This window comes from Chrysochloris asiatica, unplaced genomic scaffold, assembly GCF_000296735.1.
Source record: "Chrysochloris asiatica unplaced genomic scaffold, ChrAsi1.0 scaffold00051, whole genome shotgun sequence".
Taxonomy (NCBI): Eukaryota; Metazoa; Chordata; class Mammalia; order Afrosoricida; family Chrysochloridae; genus Chrysochloris; species Chrysochloris asiatica.
Window position 1 is genome coordinate 15,394,216 of NW_006408569.1, and position 18,573 is coordinate 15,412,788.

Here is an 18,573-nt window from a genome sequence, read left to right on the forward strand (position 1 = left end):
TCTCTCTCTTTCTCTATCACTTTCGCCGCCAGATCTCCCTTCTTCGTGACACCCACACTTCCTTGTCGAGGCGGGACCCTGACATAGGACCTCGACAGACATGAGCATAAAAATGAAAACGAAACCCGTAAAACTCTTAGAAGAAAACATAGGGTCAATGCTTCAAGACCTAGTTGTTGTTCTTTTTTTGACAAGAGATTCTTAGATATGACACCCAAAGCACCAGCAAACTTGTTTTTCTGTGACCTAGACAGTTTTAGAAAACATTGGTCAGATATTTTGTGGAATGTGCCAAATTGGAATTTGCCTGATGTTTTTCTCATGATTAGACAGGAGTTATGGGTTTTTTAAAAAGAAGCCTTGACATTGAAATGAGTTAAGCATTTGGCTGCTAACTAAAAGTCTACATTCAGTATTCTCTTGTTTTGTTCAAGCAATTGTCTCTAGGTTCCTCATGAAAGCAATGAAATATTCTGGAATTCTTATTCTTTTCAATGTTATCCATAGTTTGTTATGATCCACCAGAGTTAATGAAACACAAGTTGACTTCTTTCTGGTATTCCCAGCTTTCAACCAAGACCCATCAGACATCAGCAATCAGTAATCTCAGCTAAGGGTGCAGAAGAGAAACAAATTAGTTTCTAGACCTCCCCTCTAGTTTTAGGAACAGCAACAACCTGTGGGTAGAATGACTCAGATCTTGTTGAATGTAATTAGCTTTCGCCTCAAGTAATCATGCTTTAAGGAGCTCTGGTAACGTAGTGGTTACGAATCGAGCTGTGAACTGCAAGGTCAGCAGTTCGAAACTGCCAGCTGTTCTGTGGGAGAAAGATGAGGCTTTCTGCTCCCCGTAAAGATTTACAGCCTCGGAAACCCTGTACAGGCTCGAGATGAGTCGGAACCGACTCCACGGCACATAACAACAACAACAATCATGCTTTACAAGTAACCCAAAGCTTGGCATTATGGAATGGGTTAAGACTTGCCTTGTTCTTGTTCTTCTTGTTGTTGTTGTTAGGTGCCCTCTAGTCCGTACCAACTAATAGTGACCTTATGAATAACAGAACAAAATACTGCCTGGTTATGTGCCAACATCACAATTGTTGCAATATACAAGGGGGAGGGCAATCCACAAGCATAGGGAGGGTGGCAGAAGACACTGGGAAGTATGCATGGGATAAAGGAGATAGAGGTAAATAGTGATATATACACAACCTTGGAACAACAGTGCTTTGTGCATAGATTGTTCTTGTTGTTAGGTGTTATTGAGTCAGTACCGACTCATAGCGAATTTATGCACAACAGAACGAAACACTGATGGGTACTGCAACAGCCTCATAATCATTGTTACACTTGAGCCCATTGCTGCTGCCACTGTACCAATCCATCTCATATGGGGGTCTACCTCTTTTTCACTGACCCTCCATTTTACCGAGCATGATGTCCTTCTCCAGAGACTAGTCCCTCCTGATAATATATTCAAAGCATGAGAGACGAATTCTGCCATCCTGGCTTCCAAGGAGCATTCTGGTTGAACTTCTTCCAGCATAGATCTGTTTGTTCTTTTGGCAGTCCCATGGTACTTTAACAACACAACTCAAATGCATCAATTCTTCTACTGTCATCTTTATTCATTGCACATGAGGTTACTGAAAATACCATGGCTTGACTTGTTTCCTCAGTGCAGTGGGTTGATTGTTGTTGTTGTTAAGTGCCGTCGAGTCGGTTCCGACCCATACTATGACCCTGTATAGGGTTTCCGAGGAGTGACTGGTGAGCTTGAACTGCTGACTTTGTGGTTCAAACCGATTTTGCAATCCAGTGCATTAATTCATAGCGCCACACAAAGACTCCAGTGTGTTGATAGGGATGGGCAATTTAGACATTGGCTATTTTCAAAAATGGGGAGCTATAAAAGCATGAAGTGGCTGGCTTACAAGTTTCATGAGTGTGCTTAGTTTCAGAATGAAGTGGGTAAGGTAGAATACCCACCGAATAGTTTTCCTCTTCTACGGATGGATCTGGTGAAAGGGGATGGGGGTTGATGCTGATAGGATTTTATGATTCAATTGTGAGTAATTGTTAGCAGGATTAATTGTGATTGTCACAACTGTAATTGTAGAAGATGTATAACTAAAAGTGGGGAGTAGTTAATCTTTCATTTCAGGAACATACATCTTCCAAATTTCTTGGCACAGGTGAGTGAGTGCCTCCTGTGCTGCATCAGTTTATTGAAAATTTCAATTTGAATTCCATCAATTACTGGTGCCTTGTTCTTTGCCAGTGCCTTCAGTGCACTTTGAACTTCTTCCTTCAGTATCATTGGCTCTTAATCATATGCTACCTCTTGAAATGGTTGAATATCAGCCATTTCTTTTTGGTACAGTGACTGTGTATTCCTTCCATCTTCTTTTGATGCTTTCTGCATCTTTCAATATTTTGCCCATAGAATCCTTCAATATTTCAAGTCAAGGCTTGAATTTTTTCTTCATTTCCCTCAGCTTGAGAAATTCTGAGCATGTTCTTATCTTTTGGTGTTCTAACTCCAAGTCTTTACACATTTCTTTATAATATTCTATTTTGTCTTCTCAAGCTGACCTTTGAGATTTTCTATTCAGCTCTTTCACCTCCTCATTTCATACATTTACTTTATCATCTCTATGCTGGAGAGCAAGTTTCAATCTCTTCTGACATCCATTTTGGTCTCTTCCTTTTTTGTCTTGGCTTCTTAATGACCTTTTGCTTTCTTCCTATATGATGTTCTTGATGTCATCCCACAACTCTTTTATTCTTGTGATGATCTCTAAATTCAGGTGGAATATGCTCAAAGTCATATTTTGGCTCTTGTGGGCTTGTTTTCATTTTATTCAGCTTCAGTGTGAACTTGCATATGAGAAATTGATGTTCTGTTCCACAGTCTGCCCTTGGTCTTGTTTTGGCTATAGGCATAGTCTATTTGATTTCTATGTGTTCCATCTGGTGAGGTCCATGTCATCTTTTATGTTGTTTAAAAAAGGTATTTGCAGTGAAGAAGTCAAAATTCTATCATGCAATCGCCAGCATCATTTCTATCAACAAGGCTGTATTTTCCAATGATTGATTCTTGCTCTTTGTTTCCAACCTTTGCATTCCAATTGCCAGTAGCTATCAATACATCTCGATTGCATGTTTTATCAATTTCAGACTGAAGAAGTTGGTAGAATTCTTCAATTTCATTGTCACTGGCTTTAGTGGTTGTTGTGTAAATTTGAATACTAGGTGTATGGATATTATCTTTTCACATACAGCATTATAATTCAGATAGATCTTAAAATGTTCTTTTTGATGATGAATGCAATGCCATTCCTCTTCAATTTGTCATTCCCGGCATAGTAAACCATGTGATTGTCAGATTCAACATGCTCAATACCAGTCCATTTCAGCTCACTAATGCCTAGGATATCAATCTTTATGTGTTTCATTTCATTTTTGCCAACTTCCATTTTTCCTAGATTCATACTTTGTGCATTCTGTGTTCCGATTATTAATGGATGTTTACAGCTATTTCTCCTCATTTTGAGTTGTGTCCCATCAGCAAATGAAGGTCCCCAAAGCTTTACTCGATTTGCATCATCACAGTCAACTCTACTTTGAGGAGGCAACTCTTCCCCAATCACATTCTGAATGCCTACCAACCAGAGGGGCTTATCTTCCAGCACTATATCTGGCAATATCTGGTGCTCTTCATCATTTTTCAGTATTCAATATTCTGGTGCTGACAGCATTCCACTGTTATTCATAAGGTTGTCAGTAACTAAATATCCAGAAGTAGTCTGTCTCTCCTTCTTCCTAGTCTGTCTTAGTCTGGAAGCTCAGCTGAAACCTGTCCACCCTGGGTGACCCTGCTGGCAAGTAAAATACCAGTGTCATAGCTTCCAGAATCACAGCAACACAGAAGCTACCACAGTACGACAAACTGACAGATGAGTGATGGAAGATTTGCCATACTCATAAAGCAAGTTCAAGGCCTTTCTGATTTAGCTGATAAAGATAGAATGAGGTACTTTTAGATATAGACTATTTGTTATTTACATAGTCAGTGAAAGGAAGGCTAAGCCTAAGGTGACAGTTTCCCATGATCTTTGTCTTCCACACTAAATAGGACAATACGTATACACAAGGGGCTGGATGACTGCAGTGTGACACCTCCTTGCAGGTGCTAAGTGGTTTTATATTCTGCACCTCTCTTCTGAGGAGGCAGGGCAGAAAGCCTCAGGTCTCTTTAGAACTTGGGAACATGGCAGCTTCCCCATGACGAAATGTAGGTAAGTAGGAGATGGCCTTGTAGTAGCTCCTTACAAACCTCCCATCCTCTCATGTTCCAGGAGAATCACAAGGTATTCCACCAAGACATAGATAAGCTGCAGTTCAAGCCTTTGCTTATGTAGATAGATGCAAAGTCGTTTTCATGAATTGAATTGTGTCCCTCCAAGATTTATGTTGGAGCACAGTGATTCTAGAATAAGCACTGTACTGTGAAACACAAGGTTGGTGGTTCAAGTCTACCAACCACTCCACAGGAGAAAGATGAGACTTTCTGCTCCAGAGATAATTTACAGCCTTGGAAACCCTATACAGAGTCAAGCAACAACAAGATATATGTCAACTTGATTGAGTCATGAGTCTCAGTGGTTTGGCAGTTACATAATGATGTAGTGAGGCAGTTATGTGATAATTCTCTATGGTGTTATCTGATGTGATAAACCAATAAGAGTAGTAAGGGTGGGCTGCAATACCCTGGTAGAAATGATGACGCGAAGGAGCTGAACAGAAAGTTTCAAAGGTCAGCTCAAGAAGACAAAGCCAAGTATTACAATGAAGTGTGCAAAGATCTGAAGGTCAAAAACTAAAAGGGAAGAATATGCTCAACATTTCTCAACCTGAAAGAACGGCACATACCCACCACCACCATATATATGTTGTTGTTGTTGTTGTTAAGTGCTGTTGAGTCGGTTCCAACTCATAGTGACCCTGTATAGGATTTCCAAGGAGCAGCTGGTGAGCTTGAACCACTGACCTTGAAGTTCAAACCAACCTTGCAGTCCAGTGCATTACCCCACAGTACAACACCAGGACTCTATCTATCTATCTATCTATCTATCTATCTATCTATCTATCTATCTATAGATATAGATATAGATAGATATATAGATATAGATATATGTGCTCACATATGATAGCTATGAAAATAGATGATACTTTTCTACTTACACATATTCCTCTGGTAGAAAATTAGGAAACTGGGAAATTCCCCTGCTTTCCAGCCTTGGGATGGTAAATACCATCTCTCTGAATATTTTTTCCAAAGATGAAACAAAATGTATGAGCTATTTTAGACATATACACATATTGTTAGGATTGAACAAGAACCTTGCCACATAAGTGACACTTGCACTTCTCAAAGAAGAAAACAAGATGAACATCTGAATACAAATGCAAAGTTGAAGAGTAAGATGATCAAAATGTCCATGGAGAAATCAGGAATCCTTGCACAGATCCATGACCCATTCCAACCTTTCGTGATATGAAATCAGCACTTGCTGGCATTAGTCATAATCGTCCTGTCCAGTCATGTGCTTCTGCTGATTCCAGAAAGTTAAAGAGTCTGTAATGAGGTCATGTGGTAGATTCCCAGTCCCCAGAAAACCAAGTACAAAATCAACTTGTATGACTCAAAAGGTCAACCAGGTCAAAGTTTTGGTATATACTGGAGGCTGTTTGGGTGATAACCAAATCTTCAAGGATTTGTTCCCCAAAACAAAACAAAATCTAGTCCACAAAACTTAGCAACTATATATATAAAGTAACTGTACGAAGAGGAACAAGCCACAATTCTTCCTTTAACCAAGGGCTTACAGTTTCCTAGGGAGCAGTTTTAAAAGCACCAACTAAAGCCTTTAATGCTTCTACTGTGAGAATCGTCAGTATTGACTGATGCTCAAGTAATCCAATCTGTACTCATTTTAGCGAGAGTGAGGTTTTCTTTATTCAATTTTGTAAAATCGGGCACCTAACCCAGTAGACCCAGGCACACATGCTACATGGCTGGCCCACAAACAGTTTTATTCCCCTGGCTCAAAAAAGCCTCTTCTCCAGTTCCCCCTTTACTGGGTACTGTGGAGTTTTACAATTCTACCCTGAATGTTCGATTTTCCCTTCCCCCAGAGTAGCCTAAGGGGAGACCATGGTCTTAATGACTACTCTTATTTAAAGTTCTTAGTCCTAGAACAGATTTCTTTCTCCACTCCCCCCCAATTTATTCTGATTACATATCCCTGGGTGTGAAGCAACAACCTATGTCTGGTCTAGCAATCTCATGTGTCCTTTATTCCTGAAGATGGACCATATTGAGAATTTCTCACACTACTAAAACACAGTGTGTTGTAAATGGTGAGACTGTTCTGAAAACATTGACCACAGGCATGGACATGGCTGATGTGCCACAGAAAAAAGTTCAATCAACTATAAGTCAGTTTTCTTAAATTGGAACATAAGCTGGTCAGCAACAGAGGAGAGACTTAAGGCAATATGAGAATACGAGGTAGTACAGAGAGCACCAAGGTTTTCTTTGAGTCAATGCCAAAGTCTTCCAAGAAGGAAATATCTCAACTGTTTGAGCCATTTTTTAGTTTGCTAGCTGTCGGATACTTCCTCCTCCTCCTCTTTATCTTCTTTTCTGTCTACTTCAGAAGTGTCAGAGGACTCATGAAGCAAGACATTATCTGCTTCTGAACCCAGATTTAAGCACATCCTTTTCCTTTAGTTCATAGTAATGCTGTGGTTTAACATGCTTGCTATTTAAAAAGGTTCTGCTCTCTGAGCCCAGGTTAATGATGTAGAGCTTTACCCTGCGGCCAACTGTCCTATCAGCACAAGTGTACTCCACCAATTGATATTAAAATACTGCATGCAGTTTACAGCAGGAGTATCAGATAGTTGATAGGAATGTCTGCAATCCAGCGGTGTCGACCCAAAAGTTAGGCACTCTGTGGATTTACATGACTGGGAGCATCTCATCATTCTTAAAGGGGTAGAAACACCATCATTTCTTTGGGATACGTGCTTCTAGGGGCTCGATATATTTGATGACTACATCCCAGAAGATGTTGGGGCCCAGTGAGTTCAAAGCTGGGCTTTTCTTTAGCGGGATCCTATTGTTGCCATCAGGTTGAGGAACCAATCCTGAGATCCATGACCCTAAGTTGCTCACTTGTTCTTCTAGTGATGCGTCCATCAACGAGCTATGTAAAACTCCTTCTCTGCTTCCTGAGCCAGCAAGTTTTGAATGTCTTGATCCAGTCCCCAAGCCTGGGCACTCCCAGGCCTTTCGTTCGAGGTCTTCCTCTGGTGGGAATGGTCACGGTGTCTTTTTTGGTCATTGTTCCTAGCACACCTGGGTTACTACTTTGATGGTCCCCGGTGCTGTTGGTCCTATGGTCCTTTTTAGGGATGATCTTCAGGTTCCTGTTTCACTTTGACCATTGAGTGGTGAGGACTTTGAATTCTCTTACTCCACGGAGACTTGCTTCTTCTCCCTAAGGACTTGCTTTTCTTTTTGGCTGGGGACTAGCTTCCATGGTGGCCTGGGTAGACTGTGGCAGGAGCAGTTGGGTCGGCAGTGGATGGGAGGCACAGCTTCCAGGCTGAGATGCTCCTGCTTCACCACCACCATTGCTGCCGCCACCATGTTCTCATTTCGGTGCTTTCAATGGCTTCCCCTGTTCCCCCTCACTCTTCACCTCCTTCATCCTGGGATCTAGGGTGAGGAAAAGAACAAGTTCATTGAGCTAAAATACTTCATTTTTCTTAGAGACACATTCAATACTCATGGAAGCAGCAGTCAAGAAATCAAACAATATATTGTATTAGGCAGATCTGCTGCATACTACTTCTTTAAACTATTTAAGAACAAAGATGTCAGTTTGAGGACTTCTGGCAAGATGACAGACTAGACAGATATGATATATAAACCCTCTACAACAAAGATTGTTGTTCTCCTCAAGTGCCGTCGAGTCAATTTCTACCCATAGCGATCCTGTATAGGGTTCCAAGGAGCAGCTGGTGAGCTTGAACCACCGACCTTGCAGTTCAAATGACTTTGCAGTCTGGTGCATTAGCCCACAGTGCCACACCAGGACTCCAACACAACAAAGATAAGATGTTGTTGTTGTTGTCAGGTGCCATCGAGTCAGAACCGACTCATAGTGACCCCATGCACAGCGGATCGAAACAATGTCCGATCCTGGGCCAACCTCACTCCCGCCACCACACTTGACGCCATCGATGATGTCACCTGGCTGATCCATCTTGTTAGGGGTCTTCCTCTTTTTCTCTGACCCTCTACTTTACCCAGCATGACATCCTTCTCCAACAACTGTTCTCTCCGGACAATGTGTCCAAAGTATGAGAGACGAACCCTAGCCATCTTGGCCTTCAAGGAGCACTCTGGTTGCACTTCTTCCAAAACAGATCTAGGCCTATAGGAACTCCATCTAGTGACTGGGACTCCACCATCACATCCTTCCCCCACTGACCTCATGAGTACCTTGGCTGGCAGAAGCCCCCCCAGAATTTTCTCCTCTCTGGGTTCAACAACTGCACTCATACTTAAAAAAAATTTTTGTTGTTGTTTTTGTTTGTTTAGTCTTTCTTCTCCTCCTTCTTCTCTTTCTATTCCCTTGATCTTTTCTGTCTCCACTTTTGTTTTTTTCTTTTCTTCTGTTTCTCATTTCCAACTTTTTCTCTTTTTTTTTTTGGGGGGGGGGGAAGAGGTGGTGTTTTTGTTTCTTTTTTCTTTTATTTTCTTAATTATTTTTCTCTTGCACCGCTCTATTTTCCTGTTCTTCTTTTCTCTACACACACAAACAAAAACTACAAAACGCTGCTACAAGAAGCCAGAGACTTATCAAAATGGAAGAATATACCATGCTCATGTATAGGAAGACTTAACATTGTAAAAATGTAAACACTACCAAAGGAAATCTATAGATATGATGCAATTCTAATATAGATTCCAACAGCATTATTTAAAGAGATGGAAAAATTAATCAATAATTTTGTATGGAAAGGTAAGAAACCTAGGATAAGCAAAACATTACTAGAAAAGAAGAGCAAAGTAGGAGACCTCTCACTTACTCATTTCAAAACCTACTACACAGCCACAATTGTCAAAGCAGACTGGCACTGGTACAATGAAAAGCACATATATCAATGGAACAGAATTGAGAATCCAGAAATCCTTATACCTATGGTCAGTTGATCTTTGATAAAAAGCCAAAGCACATTAAATAGGAAGAGATATTCTCTTCAACAAATGGTGCTTACAAAACTGGAAATCCATATGTAGTCAAATGAAACAAGACCCACATCTCACACCATATTGAAAAACAAACTAAATGTGGATTAAAGACCTAAATGTAAAACCTAGAACTATAAAGATCATCAAAGAAAAAAATGGAGACAAATTAGGAGCTCTGGTACATGGCATAAATACACTTTCAAACATAATTGAAAACATACAAACAGCAGAAGACAAAATAAATGACTGGGACTCCTAAAAATTAAACACTAATGTGTATCAAAAGATTTCACCTAAAGGGTAAAAAGAGGAGGCGTGGACTGGGAAAATGTTTTTGGCAATGGCATATCAAACAAGGACTGCTCTCTAAAATGTATGGAATACTTCAACGCGCCAACAAGAAAATAAATAATCCAATTTTAAAATGGCAGAGGACATGAACTGATACCACTAAAAAAGATATTCAGAAGGCCAACAAACCTATGAAGAAATTCTCAAGATCATTAGCCATTTGTATTGTTAAGTGCTGTCAAGTTGGTTCTGACTCATAGCGACTCTGTATAGGGTTTCTGAGAAGCAGCTGGTGGGTTTGAACCATCAACCATGTGGTTCACAGTCCAGCTTATCCTACAGTGCCACACCAGGTGTCCTGGATTGCCAATAGAACATACAAATCTGTCTTGGAAGAAGTGCAACCAGAATGCTCCTTAGAAGCAAGAATGGCGAGATTTCGTCTCTTATTCTCTGGACATGTTCTCAGGAGGGACAGGTCCCTGGAGAAGGAAATAATGGTAAACTGGAGGGTCAGTGACAAAGAGGAAGATCTCCAACTAGATGGATTGACAGTGACAGTAACAATGGACTCAAATATAACAATTGTGTGGATGGCACAGGACAGGACAGTGTTTCATTCTCTTGCTATGAGTCAAATTCAACTCAGTAACACCTAACAACAACAATACCCTTCATCACATCACAACCCTGATCTGATGTAAGGGAGTTTCCCAGGGGTGTGACCTTCAATACTTTTTCTTATATGAGATAAAAGGAGAAAGAAACAAGCAGAGAAGGGTGAACCTACTACCACTGAGAAAGAAGAGCTGAATTGTGTTCTTTGGACCTGGGATCCCTGTATTGTGAAGCTTATAAATATAGGGAAAGATATCTGAAGGAGATCTCCAAGGAAAAGTGGGCCTATAGATGCTGAAAGGAGAGAAAGGCCTTTTTCCAAAGCTGGCACTACTAGCTTCCTAAACTGACAGAATAAATTTCTGTTTGTTAAAGCCATCCTCTGTTATAGCAGCACTGGATAACTAAGACAGTCATCACGGCCATGTCTCTGTTGACAATGGGTAGAAATAGTAGCAGCCACATCCTTAGGTATGTGGAAGGAGTTAGGCCTCTCTTGATTGATTTGGCAATGACCTAAGTTGATCATAATTTGGAAGAAATTCCAAGTTTAGATTTTTCAGGTAAGTTGATACATTAGTTCCTAGAATCCTTATGTGGCCCTAGAAATTAATTCACTTCCCTTTGACACACCTTGCTAAGCAAAAGGATGAATTAGTGGTAGGTCACAAGTTTCAATATGCTTTAATTTTTTAAATTACATTGTTATTTCTGGTGTATTGGTTAAAATCTCTCCCCAACCCACTCCCCACCCCCAATTAATCCATCTGGTTGTCTTTAGAGGTTCCTATGTAAAAATCTCTGTGTAAGGAAGAGCTTTTAACTGCTGGCTTGGTCAAACAGTTCCAGGTAGTTTTTGCCAAGAGCAAGCCCACTAAATCAACAGTCCTGCTTCAGCACGGTGTCTGAACAAGGCCTATTCCTATTTGGGTATGCCACATGCTACAAGACATTAGGAAAAATTAAGACTAACATTCAAAAAGTCAATAATCCACAGGAAGCCTGTGGGCTGCTTTAAAAATACCTTATTGGAAGCCTGAGAAAATGTATGCCAATGATCAAAAATACTAGGCACTAGGGAAATAAAATATGCCGCTTAGTTAACTGGCAAAGTCAAAGAGGCTATTGTAAGGGAAAAAAGGGCATCTTTCAAAAAATGGAAATATAGTTTCTAATGAGGAGAACAGGGAAGTCTGGAAAATATGGCAGCTCAGTTCCCAAGTAGAAATTTCATGGTCTAAAAAAGAATGATGATTTCTTTGCCAGGGACGCTAAAGCTCCTCTCTGAAATATATCCTAGAGAAAGCCAGCTAGAGAATCAATGGGATTACAAGGATTAAAAAGGGATTTGATGTGTGGCAATAGCCTGGGAGGTGGGAGTTTCAGGTTGCTGGTGGCTTAAATGAGAGGGCTTTGGCTAAGCTTTGAGTCAGGCCCTGGAGAGGTTACTGAGTAAAAGAAGTTTTATCTTTTCCTCTATCAGTCTCTTCCCTCTTCCCATTTCATTATCTCTCAGGTCTTTTCCTGAATTAACTTTGCACTGCTCCTGTTTCTCTTAAATGTCCCTTTTCTGCTTCTCCCTGACCTCATCTTGTTTATTTCCAAATTGGAGTGCCTAGAGTGATTGTAGATGCTTTAAACTAGGCTTACCCGATAGGCAAACAAGTTCTTACCTAAAATTGTCACTTTGTAGTTTCTGTACCTAAGCAGCTCTGACCAAGAATGTTTTGTTAGGTGCCATCAAGTCAGTTTCGACTCGTAGCAACCCTGTATATCACAAAACGAGACATTGGGCCATCCTCACAATCATTGCTGTGTTTGAGCTTTTCATTGCAGCCAATGTGTCAATACATGTTGTTGAGGGTCTCCCTCTTTTTCGCTGACTTGATCAAGCATAATGGAGTCCTGGTGTGTGGCGATGGACTGCTAACTGAAAGACTGGCAGTTCAGACCCACCAGCTGCTCCTTGGAAACCCTATACAGGGTTGCTATGAGACAGAAGTCACTTGATGGCACTTAACAACAACCAAGCATGATGTCTTTCTTTAGGGACTGATCCTTGCTGATAACATGTCCAAAGAATGTGAGACAATCTTGCCTTCTTCCGGTCTAAGGAGCATTCTTGTTATTCTTCTTCCAAGACAGATTTGTTTATTCTGGCAGGCCACGATATATTTCATAGCCTCCTCCAACACCATAATTCAAAGACATCAATTCTTCTCCAGTCTTCCTTCTTCATTGTCCAGCTTTCACATGCATGAGGCTATTGAAAATATCATGGCTTGGGTCAGGCTCACCTTAGTCCTCAAGGTGACAGCTTTTCTTTTTAAGACTTTAAAGAGGCTTGTTGCAGCAGATTTTCCCAGTGCAACACATCATTTGATTTCTTGTTTACTGCTTCCATGGTCAATGGTTGTGGATTTAAGTAAAAGGAAAATCCTGGACAACTCCAGTCTCCATTTATCATGCTTTTTATTGGTTCAACAGTGAGGACTTTTATTTTCTTATATTGAGGTATAATTCAAACCGACTCCTGGTGTGGCATTGTAGGATAAGCAGTGGACTGCGAACCACGAAGTTGGCGGTTCAAACCCACCAACTGCTCCTTGGAAACCCTATACAGGGTTGTTGTTATTAGTTGGAACTAAGTTGATGGCCCTTAACAAGAGCAACAATCCATATGGAAGGAGGTAGTCTTTAATCTTCATCAATAAGTGCTTCAAGTCCTCCTAACGTTAAGCAAGCAAGGCAATGTCATCTGCACATTGCAGTTAATGAGTCTTCCTCCAATCCTGATGCCACCGTCTTCTTCATATAATCCAGCTTCTCTGATTATTTGCACAGCATACATATTGAATAAGTATGGTGAAAGGATACAACCCTGGTGCACACATTTCCTGAGTTTAAACCATGCAGTATCCCCTTACTCTGTTTGAACGACTGTCTCTTGTTCTAATAGGTTCCTACGAGAACAATGAAATGTTCTGGAATTCCTATTGTTCACAATGGAGTGCCTTTGCATAGTCCATCTATAGCAGTAGTAGTTGTTGCTGTTAAGTGCCGTTGAGTCGGTTCTGAGAAGCAGTTGGTGGGTTTTAACCAGTGACTTTGCAGTTACCGGCCCAGTGCTTATTCTACAGTGCCACACTGGTCAATAGTTGTTGTTAGTGCCACTGAGTCAGTTTCAACTCATAATGACCTGGTATAATGTTTCCAAGGAATGGCTGGTGGGTTTGAACCGCCGACCTTGCGGTTAGCAGCCCAGTGCTTATCTTACAGCAACATAACAAGACTTTGGAGCTCTGGTAGCGTAGCGGTTACGAATCGGGCTGCGAACCTCACGGTTCCGCAGGAGAAAGATGAGGCTTTCTGCTCACCTTAAGATTTACAGCCTCGGAAACCCTGTGCAGGGTCGCTATGAGTCGGAACCGACTCCACGGCACATAACAACAACAACATAGTAAGGAAGAGCTAAGAGTTGCTCCTTCAGTTGTTGGAGAGGAAGCAGCTAAACAAGTAGACAACCCAGTCACCCTTGGCCTAGTCAGCTAGGTGAGGCTGACACCTGGTGGTCATACTAGGGAGGTGCAGACGTGTTCATAATAACCCCATGCCTTCACCATTTACTTACCATTTATTGAACTATTCGCTTTGCATGAATTATCTCACTCAACTCATAACAATCCACTAAAGGGAATATCATTATTTAAATTTTACATGGTAATGTTTTGTATTAAACAGTTACAACCTGATTATCAAAGGGTAAGAGATTTTAATACCTGGACATGGTAGATTTCCGATATTTATTTCATTTATTTATTTACTTATTCTTTTTGAAGATTTTATTGTGAATGGAGTGAAATTTTACAGGGCAGATCATCAGTTTTACATTCAGCAGATCATATTTTGTTTAATTGCAATGATTACAATCCCCTCCATGTACCATCAGTTAACAGCATTTACCTCTATTCCTTTTTTTTTGATGTACAGATAGCATACACAAAAAATGTATTCATTTAAATGTCCAGTGAATTGAGTGAAGGTTTACAGAGCAGATTATCAGTCCCACATTCAATAAATTATACACTTCGTGCCACTGATTGAAGTAATGAACTGCAACAAAAATGAGTAACTCCGTCTTGGAAGAACTACAGCCAGAATGCTCCTTAGAAGTGTGGATGGTGAGACTTTGTCTCTTGTTCTTTGGGTATGTTCTCAGGAAGGATCACTCCCTGAAAAATGGACATCATGCTAGATTCAGCTTTGTTGCACCAAATCTAAGGTTTATGATAGTAAATCTGTGATGTACTCTCAGTTAGTCCACAATTTCTAGATAGCCAGGAGGCCATTAGAAAAAAGGAGCTAATAACCAATATGAATTGCTCCATAAAAATCACATCCTTTTGGAATGATTAAACAAACTTTGGTACAGACACATAATGGACACTACACAATGTTGAAGAATAATAATGAATCTGTGAAACATGGATGAACCTGGAGGACATGATGCTGAGTGTAATTAGTCAATCACAAAAGGACAAATACTGTATGAGACCACTGTTGTAGCAAGTTAGGCAAGGGTTTTCTTACGGAAAGAAACATTCTATGATGGTTACCAGGGGTGGGAGGAAAGGGAAAATTATTCATTGGCTAGAAGGTAGACAAATGCTAACTTGTGTGATGGGGAAGGAAATACGCAAGAGAGAGGTTGACACAGGAAACATGAAGGTAATGGAAGACACAAGGAGGAGAGCAAGAGTTAAAGTGAATAGAGGGAAATAGTGTAAACTGGTGGTACATGGATGGCATTGCAATCATTGTAATGACACGAAGTATACAATTTTTTTAATGTGGGACTGATGAGCTGTTATGTAAACCTTCACTCAATTCACAATAAAAAGTTAAAAACAAAACAAACAAACAAACAAAAAACAAGAAGAAGGTCAGACTTACTGGACCTGGAGATACTAGAGGAACTCCTGAGACATTACCTTTAAACTTTGAACTGAACCCACTCTTGGAGGTCATCTTTCAGTTAAATAATAGATTGACTCATAAAATAAACATTATAACCCATGGAAAATAAAAATCACATCCTTCTGAATAGAACCTGAACACAAGTTAAACCCACTCCATGGCCATTGAATCAATTCCAAGTGGAGATGACAACTTTTCTGTGTGCCACCCACTCTGTGCCACGGGTGGGGACTTATTTGGGATAGTAACATGCTATAAAAGTCATTTCTGGCTTCTAGAAGCTGTCCTGGTGGATACAGAGAACTCTTTCATGCAAGTCCTCTACCTGGCACCCTAGGGGAGGGACACAAAGGAAGCCTTACTTTTTACCAGTCTCCCCTTGGCCAGGTAGGTCCAGTTAGGTAGGCTATAAGTGTAATATTATGCATGCCCCTCCAGCGCCATAGCTGAGGAGACAAAGTCCCTCTTCCCTTCTATACTCCTAGATTATATGATCCAGTGATGCTTACATGGATTTTTCCCTGGTGGGGGGTGATGCTCAGGCATCTCAACACCTAACTTGGAGCTATATGTCTAAATGCTGTCATTTAGACAAAGTATTAGGCTTCACAGGGGTGCTTACTATGGTTTCTTTCTAAAGTCCAAAGATGGTAGCAGGAGGAAGAATGAGGAAGACATGGCCATCAAGTTTGTCCAAAGGACTGCTGCTACCTCATACCTGGACTCAGTCCTTAACTAGAACCTTCTCTTTTATCATTTCATTCACTCCTTTTCCACAGATTCCTTCTCTAATGTCCTCCTTATAACTTGCTCTTTCATCCTGGACTCTAAATACATTCATTTCTATTGATGTCAGAGCCAAGCTCTAGAAGAGCAGTCTGTAGCCTATCCCTGTCTCTTCACATTCACCCCTCTGTCTCCTGTCCTTTGTAGAATGGCCTTGTATCATGGCTTGACCGTGAAACTGCTCTACTGAGATCAGAAGTTGCCACATCCAAATGTTGCATTTCCAGCTCTCACTTACAGGACCTGGTTGGGACATCACACACCTGGGTCACACCCTCCTCTATGAAACTCAACCCTTCCTCAGATCCCCTGACTCTGCTCTTGCCTCCCCCCAACTTTTCTGCACACACCTCCAGCTGTCCCAGGCCCCAGTGGATGCAGTTCTCTGGGTCATTGAAGGCATCCCCCCAAACCTCCTGCTTCACACAGTGGGGACCTGCAGTCCCCACTCAGGTGTCCCCTCCCCGAGAAGCCTTGGCTGATCCTGCCCATACCCCCTGGCCTTGCCTCTATCACAGGGGGAGGGTGTGCCTGACTCTAAGTCAGTGTTGATAACGCCCGGGTGTCCTCAAGCTCTAGGGCTGTGCGTTTGGAAGCTGGGAGTGGCTGGGACCTGCCCACGGATCACCTAGCACCCATGAACAACATGAGACAGGACACCTGCTGCTTGCTGCTGCTGGGGAGGGAGGTGGGGAGGAGACAATGCTCAAGGCAGGAGAGGCTGTCAAACTTTGCTTTGCCCAAGTGGCAGCCAGGGCCACCTTTAATAGCCTCTGTAAATGTGTGTTGAATCAGCTGAGAGGCGTCTGCGCAGGCTTAGTCATCATGAGAGGCATGAAGGGCCCTCGAATTCCTGCTGTTAGTAAAGATAATTTGGCAAGCAGAAGAGAAGGAGGTTGCATCAGCTGCTTGCAAGAGAAAAGTACCCAGCTGAAGCAGATTAGGCAGGAGTGGCCCCATGATGTCAGACCAAATGCAGGGCGAGCATGGCTTCTGCCCACCAAGGGTCACTAGCCTCCTTCCTACACACGGAACCCTGTCTCCTGGGTCAGGCTGGCCAAGCACTCTTCACAGCAGTCCAGTGATGCATGGGGTGGGGGGTGGGGATGGTTTTATGGTGACCAACCATCTCTGCTTGCCTGGGACTGAGACATTTCAGTTTTCAAAGCCGAACAATTCAGAGCAAACCTGGGCAGTTAGTCACCCAAGGTGGCATGGGGGGGCGGAGGGTGGAGACTTGTTGGTCTCAAATGGGGTTCCCTTCTGCTGTTTTAAGAAAAAGAAGTGGAGGGGGCTTTGTTCTGAGTTGCAGCATCATCAGGATGCTCACAGTGAGACTTGGATCTGAATCTACTTTTGATGGAGGGTTGCCTGGAGGAGGCATGAGCATGGGTCCTCTTTCTAGAGGGCTCACCCTAAAGAATACCCAGCAGGGCTTGGTCTCAGCTATGCTTTGGTGACAGTAATGCTGCGCACTTGGCCAACGAGTTGTATGGATTAATTCCAGTAAGTCTGCAATTAGTCTGAGCTTTTTTGCCAAAGTTCTAGACTGGCATTGGCCCATGGTCAAAACATGAAATATGTTGATTAATAGTGTGGGCCCAAGGAATTTCAGGGCAGTTTTATTAGAATATTGCATTGTTTTGTTTAAGAAAAAAAAAAAAACGGAAAAAAATGCACATAACATAAAATTCACTATTGTAACCATTTAAAAAGTGTACAAATCAGTGCTTTAAAATATATTCAGTGTTGTGCAACCACCATTGTTGTTGTGTGGCATTGAAACTCATAGTAATCTTGTATAGGTTTTCCAAGAGCAGCTGGTGGGTTTGAATTAGCGACCTTGCAATTGCCAGTCCAATGCTTACCCTACAGCACCATACCAGAGCAATCATTACCACTATTTAACTCTAGAACATTCTCATCACCTCAATAAAAAAAAAAAAAAAAAAAACAGTACTAGTCAATTCCCATCTCCTCCCAGCTCTTGGCAACCAGAAATTGACTTTCTCTCTGTATGGATAAATGAATGAAGTACAGTCAGAATGGTCCTCAGAAGTAAGGATGGTGAGCCTTTGTCTCCGATACTTTGGACATGCTATCTGGAGGGACCAGTCCCTGAAGAAGGATGTCATACTTATTAAATGAAATAGATTAATACACTGGCAGCAACAACAGGTTCAAACATAATATTTGTGATACTGGCACAGGACCGGACAGGGTTTTGTTCTCTTGTATATAGGGTTGCTGAGTAGGAGCCGACTCGACAACAGACAATCACAACAGTGAGTGTAAAATGACTCCTTGTGGTGTAGTGGCTAACCACAGGATTAGATAGTCAAACCCACTAGCTACTCTTTGGAAGAAAAGGCCAGATGGTCAGTCTGATCTCATAAGGAGATCGGCTTAGGAAACCCTATGAAGGAGTTCTCAGTCAGAATCAACTCAACAAGAGCCAGAATGAAGAGGTGATTCATTGTGGTTTTTATTCACATTTTTCTAATGACAGGGTTGCTATGGGTCAGAACCAACTTGATGACACTTAATATATATATATATATATA

At 41.5% G+C, this 18,573-nt stretch overlaps 1 pseudogene; it reads right to left on the bottom strand.

The window, feature by feature from the left end:
• LOC102825351 overlaps positions 1–7,273 on the bottom strand; it is a 23,446-nt pseudogene extending 16,173 nt beyond the window's left edge.
• Positions 7,274–18,573: the final 11,300 nt, after the last annotated feature.